At 34.5% G+C, this 19988-nt stretch overlaps 1 long non-coding RNA gene across 1 annotated transcript; it reads left to right on the top strand.

Moving 5' to 3' along the window:
* Window positions 1–223: 223 nt before the first annotated feature.
* On the top strand, window positions 224–19109 carry LOC150103811 (uncharacterized). Its single transcript, XR_016548658.1, has 3 exons — window positions 224–351; window positions 9550–9804; window positions 18933–19109. It is a non-coding gene; the product is annotated as an uncharacterized LOC150103811 (long non-coding RNA).
* The last annotated feature ends 879 nt before the right edge of the window (window positions 19110–19988 follow it).

Raw genomic sequence — 19988 nt, 5'->3', positions numbered from 1 at the left:
CCAAACTACCTTGAAATTAAAGGTAGATACAATGTCATATCACTTTAACAATGATCGCTACGATTTTTATGACCTTTATTTGTGTAGTGCTGCTCTCTTGCGGCACATTACGATACCAACGGCATGACGTCACTAATATATTTCAGATGTTCAAAGAAATGAGACTAAAAGGCGGGAAAACACCACAAACCGGTTCTTTTCGTATTTGGGACCTACATTTGCATTTACTGAGAAGCTAGGTAGTCCAAAAGTTCGTTTTGTGCTCTTAAGCTACGTGATACGTTTTTTTTTATATATATTCTGAAAACTGTTGCAGAAAAGTTTGTTAATTGCTTAAAGCAGTGGCAAAAGGTAAGAATAAAATTATTTAAACCCTTTAAAAAAATTCAGAAAGAAATAGATGATTAAAATTAGGAGTGCTCATGAGATTCGAAGCCCACCTCCTAAGATTTCTAATAATAATAATAATAATAATAATAATAATAATAATAATAATAATAATAATAATAATAATAATAATAATAATAATAATAATACAGCATCCTATTTATTTTTTTTAATGGGAGCATTTTCAGACTAAATAGATACCTCCTTAATTTGTTGATAAGACAAATTTATGAACCGTCTCTCAAATGATGTCCTTATGTTGATTAAATCGGATACTGTGGGCATGATGGGACTGATGATTAGTTGGGATACGAATCGCAGATAGGAAATTATTATTATTATTATTATTATTATTATTATTATTATTATTATTATTATTATTATTATTATTATTATTATTATTGCATAACACCTCCAAGAACTCTTCGCGGGAGGGTACCCTACTATAAAGTATAAGGCAAAAAACAGTGGAGTATAATGCAGTGCATGCACAATAGAGACCAGGATGGAGTAAGATAGTTTAGTGAGTATTTAAGTTAGCTGTATCTAGATTATGATGGGAAGGGATTCAGAGTCATCTACTGGATCAAATTATCAGAACTGATGCAATAAATAGTTCTACATTTCCTTGTCTAGAAGTTTGTAAGACCAGCAGGCTCCAACAAAATACATACCTTAGAATAACTGTCTTAATCTAACAGTAGCAGAAGTGTAACTGGATATCTTTAGGTTCTCTTACAGCGAATGAGAACCGAATGTCAGAATCGGTGTAGCGTTTATCTACAGAAACAACATTCACTATTCCAACAAATGAGTCGTTTCTGGCTTATATAGTTTCTGGCTTATGTAGGGTTTATTTAATTTACCATCATTTGTAACTTGTAATTTTGCATGATTTCAGAGACTTAATTACTTATTTACTCGTGCGTGCGTGTATGTGTTAGGTGGGAATAATTTATTTGTTTCAGCTTATAAGTGTTTTTTTATCTTCAAAAAAAGATAACTGAAATCCATCACGATGTCTGATGAATTTAATGGAATTGGTTATAATAGAAGTGGAAGAAAGTCAAACTTTTCAGATGAAAAATAGAAAACTGCAAATGCAAAAACCACTTCCAAAGGAGATAGAAAAATCCAAAAAGAAAAAGGAAATTATTTCGAAGGATTCGGAAGCACAGAGAACTTCCAAAAGTCCTCCAATTACTCCCATCGAAGCGAGTGGAAGTAATTGGAGGTATCCAAACATAGACAGGTAGGTTACGGGTCCTTTAAATTCTTAACTAAATCCTTATTTTGAAATATTGAAGCAAAGTACAGAAGATATGTCATAAAGATTGAGAAAGGGGAATGTAAAAATTTATATTTCCAGTTAATGTGTATATTAAAAATCAGGGAAGATGTAAGAGGGGTGAGGTTCTGATAAACGCCTAGAACAAAAATGATTTTAAAGCAGCTGATATAACCATCAGCTAGATAGTTATATCAGTTTCTTATATCAGATGAAACATGGGGATTAAAGGGTTTTAAGATGTGTTCTTTCTTGTGGATATATTAGTTGCTTTAATATCATTTTTGTTGAATAGTTAAATCATTTAACTATTCAAGAATTTCTTGCCGATTCTTATTGTTCCAATATAAAACCTCATTTGAAATATCTCAATAATATAAGACTATTACCACAATACACTACAAAAACTTTTTTTTTTTTTTGTGGTCATTGATTTAATTAATGTCATGAAATTAACATTTTATAAAAGTGATTCTAAATATTCTTCCGATTGCTTTAAGAGCCATAGAAATATTTTAAAAAAATTTAATATTGATATTTAAAAAAAAAAAAAAATATATATATATATATATTTACATGGAATATTCATGAAATTTAGTATTTCTATATGATAAGAGGCAAACAAAACATATGTTTCGTGTCACTACGCTTTTGAACATGTTTTCGTGAATCGCGTGCTGCAGACACCTCCTTTTATTATTATTATTATTATTATTATTATTATTATTATTATTATTATTATTATTATTATTATTATTATTATTATTAAAAATTATCATCATCATAATAATAATAATAATAATAATAATAATAATAATAAAGGCCTTTTCTCTATCTCTCATGCTATCTATCTGTCTTTTTTTCTCCTAATACTCAGGCTCTCTTGCACCTCTGTAATAACTACTGTATTCTAGGCCTATGATGAGCAGCCCTTTACTTTTTCACCTCAATACAGGTCGAAACCGTTCTGGATAGGGACCCTTCTCATAATGTATAGCATTATACATACATGTAAGGATATGTGAGTGGCATTATGGGAACTAAAGCAAGTGATATGAAGTCATTAACTTCTATATACGAGTTGCCCAGTCATGAAAATACTTGAAGCGCATACTTTGTTTGCTTACACTTCAATAAAGGATGAAACCAAGAATATAATTTCTTAGCAACTTTAATTTATAGTATAACCAAGTCGAAAAACTTCCAACAACAGGCAGCAGCAAAATACGCCAAATGAGTTAGAAATATTCAAAATGAAAAGAATTAGAGCAATGAACTGCTGGGTTATACTAGTGATCCGATATACAACTGGAATAATAGATTAGAAAAAGGAAACCTGCACAAATTTTATCTCAAAACTAGAAAAAATGACTATGCATCATGCATTACATCCACGAAGTGATGTTTGACCTGCTGTACCTACCAAGAGGAACCGGTGAACGGGGTCTGCTGCAAGTGAGACAGACTATGTAAGAAGAAGAAATTAGTGTAAAAAATTACATCCATAATAGCAGTGAGCAAATGCTTCAAGCCCTTTCACAAGAGGACCTTCTAAATGCAAGAGGGAACAAATCCGATAACAAAAAGGAACAGAAAAATAACCGATATGTGCGCTGGAAAAATAAACTCTTGCATGGATAATTTCTTCGAGATGCCGAGGACAAAACTGACTTGATCAAGACGTGGCAATAGCTACAATATGAATATATTAAAAAAGAAACAGAAAGATTTATTTTAGCAGCTCAAGAACAGGCATTATAAACTAATGCAATCAAAGCAAACATTCTGAACATCAATAATAACAGCAAATGCAGATTACGCAATCGGAAAAGAACATCTTAGCAGTGCATGCAGAAGATAGCTCAAACTGACTATAAATAATGCCACGATGAAGTAGCCAAAATAATTCATTGGCATGTAATGCAAAAAATATGGCTTTCCTACTTCTGATAACTGGTGGCAGCATAAAATAGAGACAGTAGTGGAAAACGAAACAGCAAAAATTCTCTGGGACTTTAGAACACAAACTGATCTGCATTTGGAACACAATAGACCTGACATCACAATTATCGAACATCGACAGGTTTGGATTATTGATATCGCAGTACCCAGTGATAACAACATTAACAACAAAGAACTGGAAAAAATTACTAAATATCGAGATCTGGCAATCTAAGTTTGCCGGCTGTGGCCTAAACACACGAAAGTCATCCCAATAGTTATCGGTGCACTTGGTGCAACTTCAAAGAAGCTATCCAACTATTTACAGCAATTAAACATGAACGAAGTGACCCCATATGATCTACAAAAAACAGTATTACTTGGAACAGTCCATATTTTACGACGCTAAAGACTATTCTTAGATTCTTGGGCAGAATCTGAATTGCTCTGTATCACCAGTCAAATTGTTTAAATGATATCTTGTTTTGGCTGTGTATCATGGGCCTTGAATACTGTAGTTATTATAGGGGTGCAAGAGAGCCTGAGTATTAGGAGGAAAAAAGAGAGATAGATAGCATGAGAGATAGAGAAAAGGTCTCAGCTCTTTTATATCATCATATAGCCAAAGACTATCAGTTTTCCTTTTTCACCAATCTCATATAGATGAACAACCAAAAGACCAATGGAAACTAAAGCGCGAAAATGACTGATGCCCAGGTGGTCAGCCCCATTTGGGTTAACCCCCTTGAGTTGGCCTTCTCTGCCCGGGATTGCTCTCCAATCATCCCTGCAATTGACTATAAGACTACATTGAATTAGGAGGATGGAACTATTTAAAAACCTCTCATAGCAAGAATAGACAGAATTTTATCACTTCTGATGAATATTGCATAATGTGGGTGGTGTACACCATCTAGCCATAAATTGACTAGATGGGATAGACCAACCACATTATTTTTGATATCTCCTAGAATACTTCTTTCTAAATACAAAAATCGTCTGATGGAACAATAAAATTTCCACAGTAGAATATTATAAAGCATTTGGATGTCATATTGCTGGTTTTTAAATCCATGTTTCTTTCTAACCTTTCATAAATGGTATTTTAATTCATTAATTATAAAGATCTAAATTCTCTTTCCATTGCTGACAGGTGATGAGTATTGTAAAAAAATAATCTGTTCTGTTGTAAGCAATGGAATGCCCAACACATTACATAATCTGTTCCAAACACGCAGAGCAAGAGGGCAGCTGTAGAATGCATGTTCTACTGTTTCCAATCGGTAACAGATGTCACAGATTGGATCTCCGATGTTAAAGTACCTCCATTTGATGGTATTGACTGGAAGACGGCGACATCCAATTCTCGCAAGATCCCTCCTGTTAGGGTACCCTTATAACGTCATGAAGTTATGAAACAAAATATTGTTGTCAGTACCCAATTGTGGAATATTGCGGTGAAAGAGATTAAAGATTTCTTTGTACCAAATTTTACTTTTTTTAATGGAAAGAATATCAATTCCAGAGTGTTTTAGAAGTCTTAGAGTTAAGCACAGGCTGTTGTAGTATTCAGGAACAATATCAGCTTTTGGACTTTTATAATCATTAACTCCAAACAGGGGAAGATGAAAACCCAAGTAGTGCCGGAGAAAGTCTGCACATGTGTGATTAGTTTGCAATATTTTATGGATTTTTGAAGCTGTATTACTTAAATAGCAGAATTTTCAGACTGGAAGTCTAAATCCTCCATGCTTCGTTGATAGTTGAAGAAACTCCTTTTTAACTTCTTGGTATCGGCTGGACCAAAACAATTGCACAGGTTTACTATATAATTGCTTTTCTTCAGCTTCTCTGATGTCTGTAGTAGTCACTAGGTACAACTGAGCAGGAAAGATTATGGTTTTGAGTACTATGGCTTTAGAAGAAAAGGAAAGTGGCCCTATTTTCTAGTCTTCTAACATTTCAAAGTTCTTGTGTATAAGTTCTTGTAATGGTAATATTGGGTAAGTGGAGAAGGGAATTCCAAGTATAATAAGGGATTCTCTCTCTCTCTTAGGGGTTAGTCCAAAAGGAATATACCCCACTTTCCATGTTTTTAATTTTGCCTTGTCTGTATTAATAATTAATCCGCTGCTTTTGCTGATTTTTTCCAAAATACCAAAAAATATATATAACGATCATTATCCTTCAAAGTTCTGGCTACATCATCAGCATATACTAATACCTTATTTTCCTTTTTAGTAGAAGGAACTGTTATTCCTCGCACAGCATGTGTATTGTTGACTTACTGTAAGAAAGGTTCACGAACCAATGCAAAGAGCAGTGGACTTAGAGGGCTTGACCTTTCGACCTTTATTGAGGTCTCATCAGTGGGAGCCAGACCAACTAGTTGATACCAAGGTAATGCAGAAATCATATTTTCATATACGATTAGTCAAAAGGTGCCACAGCTTTTTATTAAAATTCTCTTGGTTAGAGATAGTTGTTACAAGTTTTTCCAACTCGGTTATACTATAAATTAAAGCTGCACTTTGTTTGCTTACAATTGGATAAAGGATTAAACCAAGAATATAATTTCTTGGCGTCTTTAATTTGTACTGCTGCCTGTTGTTTAACTTTCGAGTTGAGAATATCACTGGCTTCTAATATTCCTAGATATTTATAGTGTTCGTTAGCTGAAATTGCTTTTCATATTTCTATTGATCAAAATTAAAATTGTTAGTATCATTGGTTTTTCCTCGTTTAATAGATAAAATTTTGATATCTTCACTGAAAATACGAACAGTGTTCAGTAAAGAGCCTATTTGCTGTGCCGATTTTTCATATAACTTGAAGTCATCCATATACAACAGATGGGAAAATTTAATATTTTATTTAGGAATTTCATATCCAAGTTTTGTTCTTTTCAGAATCGCAGAAAAGGTATCAAAAAATGTTAAAGAGCAATGGTGACAAGGAATCACCTTGGAAAATTCAACATTTAATGCAAATATCTCCGAATTGTTCCTTATTGACTATTAAAGTTGTTTTCCGTGAATTCATAGCAGCAGCCAGAGACGAACATATCTTTTTTGCTAATTCCAAATATTTGTAGTGATTTAAGGATCCAGGAGTGTGGGAAAGAAATTGCCTTTTTGTTCAATCGGATAAATCTGATTATCTGATAAGTAGCAGTATATGGAATTTGTTATGATTGCAGTGAACAGCTTAAGTATAGTTGGTAAGCATGTTATTGGACGATAGTTACTTGGGTCAGCACTCTTTATCTTTCATGAAGAGAAAAGTGCGCCTAGACATCATCCAGTCTTCCACTAAGCCTGACTGCAACAAATAATTAAATTGTTCTACCATTCGATAATGTAAACTGGTTAGATGCTTTTACCAAAATCCATGTAGTTTGTCTTTGCAAGATGCGCTCCAGTTTTTTTTTTTTTTAATTTTAATTTTAATTTTCCAGCTTGTGCACTGATAATTGCTTTAGTGGTACTGACATTTTGCATTTATTTTTGTTTCATTTCTGATTCTATTTCCTTAATCCATGAGGCATCTTTATTGTGTTCGATAGGATTATCCCAGATTGACTTCTAAAATTTGAGTGTTTCTTCTTTTTCTGGTGAATGATTGTTTGCATTTGTATTTTTCTGGAGAGACTGAAAGAATTGACGTTGTTTCTGTCGAAATTGCATATTTTTCACATATTGGTTTATTTTTGCTTCGTATCTTTTAATTTTCGGTGCAGTCGCTGTAATTCTCTGTTTTAGCTCTTCGATAACTTCAGCAATTGTTTTGTGGGACAAACTATATGTATCTTTGAGTTTGTTTTTGATGTTATTATTTTTCAGCCGTCCCTCTTTAAAACTCTTTAAGTTGCTCAGATCAGATCGACATTTGTTATCTTTTCGTTCCAACCGGATTTTCCATGGTTCAGATCGCTTCATCCTTGGCTTTTGCGCTTGCGGTTTGCAACCAATCTCCACTGTAATGATAAAGGCTGTGCTGTATAGCACCTAATTTGTTTATTTTATTATTAGTATTGTTTGTTGTTGTTATTATTACGTGACATCTCCAAGAAATCCAAGGACTCATCGTGGAAGGGCCACTCTACTATAAAATATAAGACAAAAAAGTCGAGTATAATGCAGTGCATACACAACAGAGACCAGGATCTAGTAAGGTAATTTAGTTAGTATTTAAGTTAGCTAAATCTAGATTACGGTAGGATAGGATATCCAGATTAAGATAGAAAGGGATTCAGACTCATGTGCTTGATCAGATTATAAGAACTGGCACAAAACATGGTTCTAAAGGTTAGATTCTACATTGTTTTAAATAGAAGTTTGCAAGAACAGCAAGGTCGAACACAATATATAGCTTAGAGGAACTGCCACCATACTGCGATCTATTGAGACTCACGTTCTCTATTGCTTTGTAGCACCCAGTGTATACACTAAAGTACTGTAAGTCTGGATACATTATTCAAGATACGTGAACGGTGTTATTCATTATGTTTTACATCCTTGGCTGCGCTAGATAATTAGAAAAGTAGCAAATGGGAATCTGAGATATTACCGGTAGATATTACCTCATACTAGTATGTTTTGAATATATTAAACTTATTCCTCATAAAGCTCGCCAAATGTTTTTTTAATCATGACTGTAATTATTTTATAACGTTTGCTGATAAAATTATTATCTCTAAATATAACTAAATTCCTTACAGTAGAGGCCTTACGGTTTTCGAGCTTAAGCAGCGGTCTGGATTCAGATTTCAAGTTAATTGGCGCAATCTGGGTCCGTGTGACAACCGGCAACTGAGTTGCTTGCATTGCTTTCAGAAGTGGCTTATTTTACCCAAGATCCCCAAAAAACACAGTTCGATGTTTCCATACCAAGACATTTTTTTCCAGTCGTGTTTTGCACTTCTACCAAAGTCACATTCAAATTTTAGAATCTAATCGAATAATTCTGAACTGTGTATTTCAGAATGCACTGTTGCTTTTGATTGCTAATTTTCATATGACTTTCAATTTCTTCTTTCACGATGAGATGAACATTTAGTTGTAGTTTTAGCGTGCGCATATCCTCCAAAAATATTGGAAAACTTGTCAGCGAACTGTGTTTCTAAGTAATCTGGAGACTACCGGCAATAAATTATATAAGTTAAAGCGTTATGTTTTTAAGAAAATTAAAAATACTTTTAAACTCATGCCTACTCTGAAATCTTACAGCTTCAGTTCCAGTCAGAACTCAAGCTAGTGCTAGAATTAGTTCATCGCAAGTAAGTAAGCTTTAAGGGGGGAAATGTGGTTTTTAAAAACGCAGCAAAACAGAACACACGAATACGTATAAACAGACACTAATATGGATTAAGAACATCTCTTATCATCGTAGAAATGTACTCGATTGTGGGAGATCATGTCGGTGTCGTTCGGTTACTTGCCAATTTTCAAAAAACTCTTCTTTTACTTCCTTTGATGAATTTTACTCGTCATTTACTTCCTTTGATGAATAACACAACATCAGACGATTTTACTTATTGTTATTCAAAAATGCTTCTTTCTATACTGGTTATAATGCGACGTCTTTCGGGTAGATTAAAATTCATGCATAGCTTCTATCTAGTCCATGAACAAGAAACCTGGAGTCGAATTAGAAGGTCCAACCCTAAACCATGGATGCAGAAGTATTAGGTTTGGTCAGAAAGTTATACTTGCAAATAAACAAATAAGGGAATTATTACAGACTAACAAAAAAAGTGAGCTTCGGTCTCTCTTTTCTCTACAGTGATAACATTATCACCACAAATGCGACTCAAGTTCATTTGTGGTGATAATGTTTCAAAGGTGTGCTTCCGGATCCTTTGAGATTACTTTCGTTTTCTGTTTAGTTTATGTAAATTATTATCAGCTAATAAGTGTTTTTTTTTTTTTCAGAAAAGATAACTGAAGTCTCACAATGTCCGACGAATGTAATGGAATTGCTTTTAATAGAAATGGAAGAAAGTCAAATTTTTCAGATGAAAAACAGAAAATTATAAATGGAAAAACCACTTCCGAAGGAGATCCAAAATCTAAACAGAAAACGAAAGTAATCTCAAAGGATCCGGAAGCACAGAGAACCTCTAAGAGTCCTCCAACTACTCCAACTGAAGCGAGTGGATATAGTTTACAGTATCCAAACATAGACAGGTAGGTTACGGGTCCTTTAAATTCTTAACTAAATCCTTATTTTGAAATCTTAAAGTACAGAATATATGTCATCAAGATTGAGAATGGTAATGTAATTTCCAGTATTTGCCAGCAAAGATTGGTCGATTGGTAGAGCCCCTGCTACTAATGGCTCAGCAAAAAAAAGTTAAGCAAGTTTGAGCACGGTTAGTAGTTGAAAAGGATCAATCTTTCGATATTGTTGGCACACTCTCCCTCGATGAGTCTTTGGGCTCCCTGGAGGTGTCACATAATAATAATAATTATTATATTATTTTATTATAATTACGGCTATTTTGCCTGCTTCAGTTTAGGAGTGCCCCTGTTTAAATGTCATTGGCTTTTTACTCATGGATTCTTAGGGCATTGTAGATGTAAATTTACCAAAAGGTATATGTAGCATAAGGAAGAGAAATTTACACATACCTTTTTCTGGGTGTTGCGGCTTTTCTTCTTTCTGCGATGTCCGAAAACTACTGAGTGTGTGTGTGTGTAGGGGGGGGGGGGTAGGCAATTTGGGAGAATTAAATTAGAAAAACCCGGGTTTTTTTCAGTAATATATATATATATATAAACATATATATTATATTATTATGTTATATAGGGTGGGGAAAAGGTGAAAGGTTGATTTTTTATATAGGGAGGGAGAAGGGGGAAATATAGGGAGGGGGGAAGGGGGTTCCCCTTCCCCCTCCCTATATAAAAAATCAACCCTTTCACCTTTTCCCCACCCTATATAACATAATAATATAATATATATGTTTATATATATATATTACTGAAAAAAACCCGGGTTTTTCTAATTTAATTCTCCCAAATTGCCTACCCCCCCTCCACACACACACACACACACACACTCAGTTTTCGGACATCGCAGAAAGAAGAAAAGCCGCAACACCCAGAAAAAGGTATGTGTAAATTTCTCTTCCTTATGCTACATATATTTTTGGTACATTTACACTCACAATGCCCTAAGAATCCATGAGTAAATAGCCAATGACATTTAAACAGGGGTACTCCTAAACCGAAGCAGGCAAAATAGTCGTAATTATAATAGTTTATTAAGAGGAGTAACATGGGAGTCTTCCCAGAAATAATATATACATAATTATTATATTTTATATTTCCAGTAAATGTATATTAGAAGTCAGGAAACACCTATACATCAAATAACCTATGTCGCAATTACTTAAAATTTAAAAAAAAGTTGTCCTTAATCAAGAGGCAATTCATATTCGTGGTTTTCTACTGCTTCTGGTTATGCTTAAATTCAAAGTGCCTTTTCCTGCTTTACGACTTATAATCTTAAAAGTTAAATAGTTAAATCAATTAACTATTCAAAATAATTGCTGCAGATTCTTGTTCCAATGTAAATCACTCTTGGAACTTGGAACTTCTTTGGGTAATGGATTGAGTCTTTACTCTTCATCCCTTTATCTGAGTTCTTGTTTGTGGGTGAGGGGATTAACCAGCTCTTTGTGAGCAGTTCGTTCTATATGAGCTTTCTCTTGCGGTGAAGGATTTTGGTTTTCTATGTTTGAAGCGATCTGAGGATTTGTAGTCAGTTGCCTTTCGAATTTGTTGAATTGGGTGATTATCTGTTGCTGTGAAGAATTTGTCTTCAATGCTTATCATGTGGGTTTTGATATCTGGCAGGTTGGCTTCTCGGTGTAACTGGAGGTTTCTGAAGAACTAAGGAGCATTAAACGCCATTATTGGGCATTTGTTGTGGATCGTTTGCAATCTGTGGATGTTCTGTTTAGACGTGTGTGTGCCGAGGTTGGTGAGGCGTAAGTAAGCAGAGGTCGTATCACTGATTTGTAAAGGAGGACTTGGTTGTTTATGTTTAGGATGATGTTCCTGTTCATGAGCGGATATAGTTGTGTTATGTCTGGTTGGCTTTATTGGGGACATTATTTGTGTGTGTATCTTGAAGTTTCGGCATTTATCAAGCTGAACTCCGAGATATTTGGCTGAGTTGTGCCAAGGGATTATTTTTCCGAACATTTGTATGGTTGTGTTCGGTTCAGCTTTACGTCTGGTGAACAGTACTGTGGAGGCTTTTTCTGGGTTGATTGAGATACGCCATTTGTTGTGCCAATTCTCCAATACGTTGATTGCTATCTGCAGTTTGTTTGTGGCCAATTGTGGTCTTAGGGATAAAGCGTTCTTAGTTATTTTACACAAGTGGGTGTGGATTTTTCTTCTGAAGTTTAAGTCTACTTGAGCATAATTGGGGCTGCACTGCTGTCTTTCCAAGCTATCTGCAAATGCTTCTACTTTTTCTTCATCTGTACAGGGTAATCCACATTTACCTTGGATTGGGAGGAGGGTATTATGTTTTGAGCAAAGCGATCTCATAATTTTCCATAATGATTGATCCTCTGTGTTCAGGTGCTGTACCTTGTTTCAAAGTTGGCTTCGGTGGTCTTTTAGTGATTACCCAAACGTTCCTCTGTTAACTGCCTGTTTATCTGCAGGATCCATTGTTCCATGATACTTTCTTCGTAAACTGTTTTTTTTCTTTCTCTCTGATGAGTTGTTTTATGTCCTCGTGGAGTCTGTTTGGCAGTGCAGGTGTGGTTATATTAGTTACATGTGATATTGTTGCTAATATTTGTTTTTCAAAGGTTGTCACTGCCTTTTCTATTTCTGCGGTGGATGTTATATGTGGTACTAGGTCGAGATTTTCCTGGAAGACAGAGGGGAGTGGTTTCCAGTTAATAAAAGTGGTGGTGTTTTCAGTTAGATCTTGTGTGGTGCCTAGTTGCAATATGATAGGGATGTGATCAGAACGCAAGTAGTCAATTCCATGTATTTGATATCCGTACGCTATGGTGTTTAGTATTGCTCTATCGAGCATATCTGGACATCCAGTTACTCCAGAGTGTGAGGGTTCTGTGTGTCCTATTACTGTTATATTCCTCGTAAAAGTATGCGAATTGAGCATTCTGCCGTTGATATCTGAGTTTGTACTGTTCCAAAATGAATGTTTGGCATTGAGATTTCCAGTTATGATTACTGCTCTACCTGCGTTCAGAGTCTCATCCAGTTCTGATTCTAGGAGTTTTTTTTTGGGATGTTTTAGGCTGCGATCATGATACTTCTTGTGTTTTCCATATGCATTCCATTTCTATTCTTGTTGTTTCCATGTGTTGTGTTTTGGGCATGGCGATTGTGTTATGTTTTATAATTCTTTTAATAGAGATGGCAGTGCCTCTTCCATAGCTTCTGTCTGTAAGATATGTAGTGTGGTTGTTGATTCTTATCTTGTCTCTTGGACGTAAGTGTGTTTCGGTTATGAGAATGATGTCTGCTTAGGTCTCTGCTGCAAATTCCTGTAGCTCTTGTGTTTTGTTGGGTAGTCGGTTGGCATTCCAGCTGACGATCTGTAGCGAAATGGGTTTTCTTTTGGTCTTATGCATTAAGGATTTCAGAGAATAGGGACTGTGTGTATTTTAGGATGATGTCCTTGGCTTATTGAGTTGGGTTGGTTTGCCGGAGTTCTGCGAACATTTCTCCTATGCAGCTTGTTATGTTGTGGAGGTTAGGTTTGTTGGTTTACTCTGACTGGTTTGTTCCTGACATTGGGTCTTTTAAGTAGGTTGGTTTGCTACTTCAGCGTACGTCCTTCCGTTCGTTGTAGAGACCGTGGTCTGTTGAGAGTACCTGTGTTCTTGTAGAGGTCTGCTGGTTTGGAGTTGTGTCTTCTGGTTTGGAGGAAATGCTGTGCAGCCCCTGTAATTTGCTGAGTGTGGGCCACCGCAATTTGCACACTTTGCTGGTTATGTGCATGATTTTTGGCAATCAGTCTTTGCATGTTTGCCACCACATTTAACGTATCAGTAATCTGCTTTACAACAGCGTTGTGGCAGCGATGACATTGCATCGTTATTGATTTGTGTTTTAATGATTCACTCTTTATGACTAAGTCATAGAGAGTTTGAAGATTGTAGATGTGCTTCTGGTCTTTGCTGATTTCTACCATCACTAGGGGATAAAGGGTTTTGTAAGCTCTGTGCAGACGGCTGACTTTAATAGGACTGAAGCCTTTGTTTTGGAGGTCTGATGTAATTTCATTTCTGTTTTAATTGATTCTGTTACCACTCTGAGGTTCGTTTCACTATTTAGTGCAAATGTATGGTAGCGTAGGTTGCTATTATCCAGTAATTGGGTTAGTTTTCTGTAATCGGTGGACGTTTTCGGTTGGATACGAATTTCTTCTTCTCTATTGGTGGCTTTGGTAAATGATATATCTAGAGTTCGGAGTAAGGTGAAAATTACTGTCTAGTGATTTTTATTTCTTGGGATGACTGGAAGCATTCATTCTTTCGAATTTGTATTATTATGAGTCTCACTTTCTACTGGTTTGGGTGTTTCTCTATTTGGAGTTTTACCGCATTCTCAGGATTTAGTGATTGCTCTGAGTCCTGTTGACTGATGTTTAATGCTATCATGTTCTCGTGGTTTCTGTCTTCCAGACTGTGTTCTGTGACGATTGTGTGTGTGCGGGGGGGGGGATGTCCCAGAGAGCTTAATTTTCCTGGTCAGTTATTATTAAGCACTTCATCTAATCTGAAAAACTCCCGATATACGTCTTCGAATTTCGTTTCATCTATTACTCTTTCCATGTCTATATGTCTATCAATGTTGCTATTTGTTAAAATTAAAAAAAAAAAAAAAAAAAAAAAGTTTTCCTTATCTGCGTTTATCGCAGCTGCTCCTTCAATGCAATTCACATTTCAAAATTTAATCAAAACTCAGTTAATCGCTGTTATCAGAGTTTTATATAATAATTTATATAGAGATCAATCAGTCAACCAAATCTCACTGACAATTACTAAATGAGCAATTCTGAACACATTAGCGTCATCAAACGTATTTTACTAATGAATAGAAAGATACTATTGATATATATATATATATTTTTTAATTATTTGCGTCGAATATTTATGAAATTTAGTGTTTCTATATGATATAAGAGCAAACAAAACATTTGATTTGTAGGACACACACAAAAATACTAATCTATAAAGCATTACGTGAAATCATTTTAATATACGCAATCACATCATATGTATTCTGCAAAGACTACACACTTAACAGGTTACAATGGTTGCAAGATAAAATGGTAAAACTGATATTCTGGGAATAATGCACACTTATGTGGGAAGCATGGACAGAACACAAACTATTGAAGGTGAAACACTTATGCCACTACACAGTCATGTTAAAACAATACTCCAGTCCAACCTACAGAGTAACCAGAACAACATATCAGATAACAAGACCACAGTCAACAAACCAGATAACATATAAGTACAATAATCACTACGATAAAGCCACCTAACGTCTACGTACCTGACATGATAAACGAACTGCCGTTCGACAACAGAAACCTAGGAACATACAGAGAGCTGAAAAAAGCGCTATATAAATGTTATAGCGATAATGAATGTTAGAGAAATTCCTCTCTCTCTCTCTCTCTCTCTCTCTCTCTCTCTCTCTCTCTCTCTCTCTCTCTCTCTCTCAGTCACACACACAACATGCAAACGATACCCAAATCAACCCCACTTAAAAAAAAAGTTAAACCGTGCACAAGCAGTAGTAGTAGTTTTCTAAGCACCTACCTACAAAGAGTAAAATCAACACCTGGCTTGCGACGGATATGGAAACATAACCACGAAACCCCCGCCATCTGTTATCTCTTATTCCTCAGATAAGCTCTGCAAAGCTTCGAGGAAGAAATCAGAAATGCCACCCAAAGAAACAAGTAAATATTATTATCGATTTAATAAAAAGTGAATCATTGTAAATATGAATGTGAAAAAAGATGTAAAACACATTGTGAATATCATTATTTATGCAATTTAAATAAGAAAATTTCCTAGCATTCTGTACAGAAAATAAAATTATATAGATAGATAGATAATTGTGTAATCTATCCTGTGTAACTGAACTATAACTGATTGTAAACTATTACAAAAATCGTTATTAGTGCTAATAACACACACATTTTTGTGCTATATGACTTGTGCACTGTACAAAGAATGAGATAAATTGGAATCTGGATTGAACCACATGTGAAAAATTATAGTATTATCTTTAAGTTGTATGTAATTATATTAAATTGTATGTATTATGTAAATATGTATAATTAAAAATTATTATTAATAATAATATGATTTTTATTAATATAATAAATTTTATTAAGATAATAAAATTTGTTATATTAATAAAAATTATTAATATAATAAATTATTATTATTATTATTATTATTATTATTATTATTATTATTATTATTATTACGCGATACCTCCAAGGACTCTAAGGACTCATCATGGTAGGCACACCACAATCATCGGCTCTCCAAATATCCGACACTGCTAATATCAATACCATCAACATGCAACTCATCAACTACGACAGTGATGGTGAACCTATGACACGCGTGTCATAGGTTCATCATCACACATGACACTTGAGGGTTTCAGGTGACACACCTTGGATGGTGAAAGATATTGGTATTCTGATGAAAAAAACTGGGATCACTCTCAATTAAGGCGAAGGTAGGTTTCGGTTCATTGAATGAATTATATTTTATAGTTAGCCTATTTCTATTTTATATTATAGTTAGCTTATTTCTTTTTTATTTTGTAACTAGCCTGTAAACAACGAGCGTTTTAAGTTTACGTTTTCTTTCTTAATCATTATAATTTATGCATAGTCATATCATATTATAAAAACTTATAAAAATTATTATCAATATTATACTTATAAAAATATATTATCAATATCAATTGTATGATCAATATAATACAATTGCAAGGTTTCGGAAAATCTGTCGATGTTATGTTTGGCACAATCAAGAGCTATGAGAATAAACCCAAAATATTTCAACGTGATTTAGAAAGTAACAATTTTAAGTATTTCCCAAGAGTGAAAATTTTTTTTTAACGAAACCAGCCCCAAAAATCGTGAGCATATCAACCAGTCTATCGAAGTTCTAGTCAGTAACTGAGCAGTTTTCTTCTAGATTTGAGCAATTTCGAATGTTGAAACAAACAATTCAATTCATGAAGTATCCTGATGAAACAGAATTCATGGATCTTAAATTAGATGGCTTTGAGTGGTTGGATTTAAAAGATCTAGAAATGCAACTAGCCGACTTCCAGTGTAATCCTATCTGGAAAAGAAAGTTTATTGCTCTTAGAAATGAATTAGAACTTGAGCAGGAACGTCTGCATGATACCGCTTGTAAAGACTGTGAAATTCTTAGCGTGTGGAATAACCTTCCCGAAAACTTTCATGCTCTTAAAATCTTTGCTAAAGCTCTTCTAACAATTTTGTCTTCTACATACTCTTGTGAAACTCTATTTTCTGCCTTAAATAATATCAAATCGAAAGGGAGAAATAGATTGAGCAATGATTTGAGCGCTGCCTGTGCAGCATTAAAATGTATACACACTATAGCCCTTCTATAAAGCAACTTTCTACCAGCACTCAGCAACAGAAAAGTCATTAAATGTAACGTAAGTTTGGAATTTCACTTTATTAAATTAATTGTATAATATGAATTCATAGATTTTATATCAATCCTATTAAATAAATAGACTAATATGATATGTATAAGTCACCATCTATGATTATGTAGTTAAATTTATAATGCATGTATGCAAGTGGCCATCAACAACGTCAATATTTAAAAAAAAAAGATGTTCGACACACCTGGGTAAAAAGGTTCGCCATCACTGAACTATGAGTACGAGTGTATTTCAACCAGTATGAGGTGTTGGCTACTTTCATTATTATCATTACGTGATTTTCATTTCCAGAATTTTTGTGCAATTTCATATTGTTTTGTCAATAAAAAAATGTCTTTATTTTATTTTATTTTATTTTATTTTATTTTATTTTATTTAAGCAATGCACACTATATTAATATAATGACTGGTTCCTGAAATTAAAGAACGAATTTTAAATCACACGTACTACACAAAGTGTGTGTGTGTGTGTGTGTGTGTGTGTGTGTGTGTGTGTGTGTGTGTGTGTGTGTGTGTGTGTGTGTGTGTGTGTGTGTGTGTGTGTGTGTGTGTGTGTGTGTGTGTGTGTGTGTGTGTGTGTGTGTGTGTGAGAGAGAGAGAGAGAGAGAGAGAGAGAGAGAGAGAGAGAGAAGGAGTAGTGCGCCAAAACTGATGTGGTGTGTTTCGGGTGACATGTCTCCATCTTACAAGTTTCTGTAAGTACATATTCTTACCTAATTAAAAATTATTTGCAATATACGAAATATGATAAAATATAAAGTTATTTTAAATTCTTTGTAATTTTAAAAATTGGTTTGAAAATTTCTTTAAAAATTCATGAAGATTGTAACATCAAAATATTTTTAATATATAATTAAATAAAATATTGAATTCGGTGAATATTGTATTGTTGGAATGAGAGTGTGCCTTGCTGAAGAACTTTTCCGCATGGTCGCGAAAGAGGGAATGGATGTCTGGAGTTCAGGTTTCTCTGTAGATCTGTGTGTTTCTGACGAACCATGGGACGTCCAGGATCATCCGCAGGCACTTGTTTTGTATCCTCTGTGGTTTCAAGTTGTTGGATTTGGATGTGTGACTCCATGATGAGGATGCATATGTGATTACTGGTCGTATTACCATCTGATATAGTAGCAGCTTGTTGCGTGTATCCAATTTGCTGTTGCGGCTGATCAGGGGGGTACAATTGGGCTATGGCTCGATGTCTTTGTGCCTATGAGCTTGATGTGGTTGTTGAAATTTAGTTTTTTGTTTAGCTGTACTCCAAGGTATTTGGTTTCTGTCTGCCATGGTATCTTTTTTCCGATGAGATTTTCTACCTTTTTTTTTTTTTTTTTTACTTCTACTTATTGCAAAGTTAGCAAGGAGAGGGATGCTCTCTCGCTCTCTCTCTCAGCTAAACTTTTCAGTTATCGTCATACTTCTAAGATGAGAAGTATGACAACAACTGTTGTATGACTTTGAATGACATATCTTTATACCCAAAATTATTAGAATTCAGAATAATCATGCAAGTTAAAAGAAAATTAAGATGATGGTCAATTTATGACAATTTGTTTCTTTTTCAGATAATGCAATATGCCAAGAAAGTTGCAGTGCTCTTGGGAGGAAGACATTTAACTTACCACATATATTAATTAATTTCTTCAATTTTTTCATGAGATCAGCAGATCTGCAATGTATTTGAATATTTCCTGATTGGGTATTTTAAGATCAGGGATGGGTGTGCAATAAATAGTTGTTTTGGAAAATATACTTAGCAGAATTTTTAAAGTATTGCCACATTTATACACTTAAAAAGAATGCGAAATCAAGAGTATTAAAACCGAAAGGTTAAGCAACCTGGGAAAAGATCAAATAACTTGGAAAAAAACGAAGAAAGAGATACAGAAAAAGCTCCTGTAATCAGTAAAAAACAAATCTCGCTATAGAAAGTCTAGTTTCAGAACAATCCTAACAAAGCGACAGACTTAAAGAATTAAATACAGGTTGCAATTTAAGTCATTTTCTTAAGTTATTTCATGTACCAATATTGTCGTAAAGATTTCAATGGATCGCTTGGCTTACGTTTTAGTCAATATATGAGTGGTTCTCAAAAAGGTGCACTATGGCTCAAAAGCTTGTCCCGACATTTTGATTCGTTACATAATTGTTTAATATGAATTTTACTTTTCACGAATACGTAGTGTGGGGGGAAAAGAAGGCTTCGATTTCATGTCTATCCGAACCGCTCTTCAGCAGACGTAGTTGGCCATTTAACAACTGAATCCAGGGAATTTAAGCTGTTCGGCACCATGTCTTCAGGAGGGATTAGATGAATCCCTCCTGAAGTAATTCAAAAGAACTGTGATTAATGTAATTAATATTTGAATTATACTAATTGGCTCATCGAAATGCCACGCAGATTTTTGCCCGTCACTCATCTTTTGAGTTGCCTTTCTGAAAACTTCATTAATAGTATTATTTCACAACAACAAAAGCGCCCTCACCTATCATCGATTTGATTGTTTCTTTGCAGATAGGTAAAATTAAATATTCAGCTATAGTGAGGCCACATTTTCATTGCACCTTTGTAATTCGATTCTTGTGCTTTTTCAGCAGCAGATGCCCTCTTCCATATTTTG

The sequence above is a fragment of the Typopeltis vanoorti genome, chromosome 8 (assembly GCF_054136105.1).
Source record: "Typopeltis vanoorti isolate ZY-2024b chromosome 8, IOZ_Tvanoo_1.0, whole genome shotgun sequence".
NCBI lineage: Eukaryota > Metazoa > Arthropoda > Arachnida > Uropygi > Thelyphonidae > Typopeltis > Typopeltis vanoorti.
This window is presented reverse-complemented; position numbering and strand designations above follow the sequence as displayed.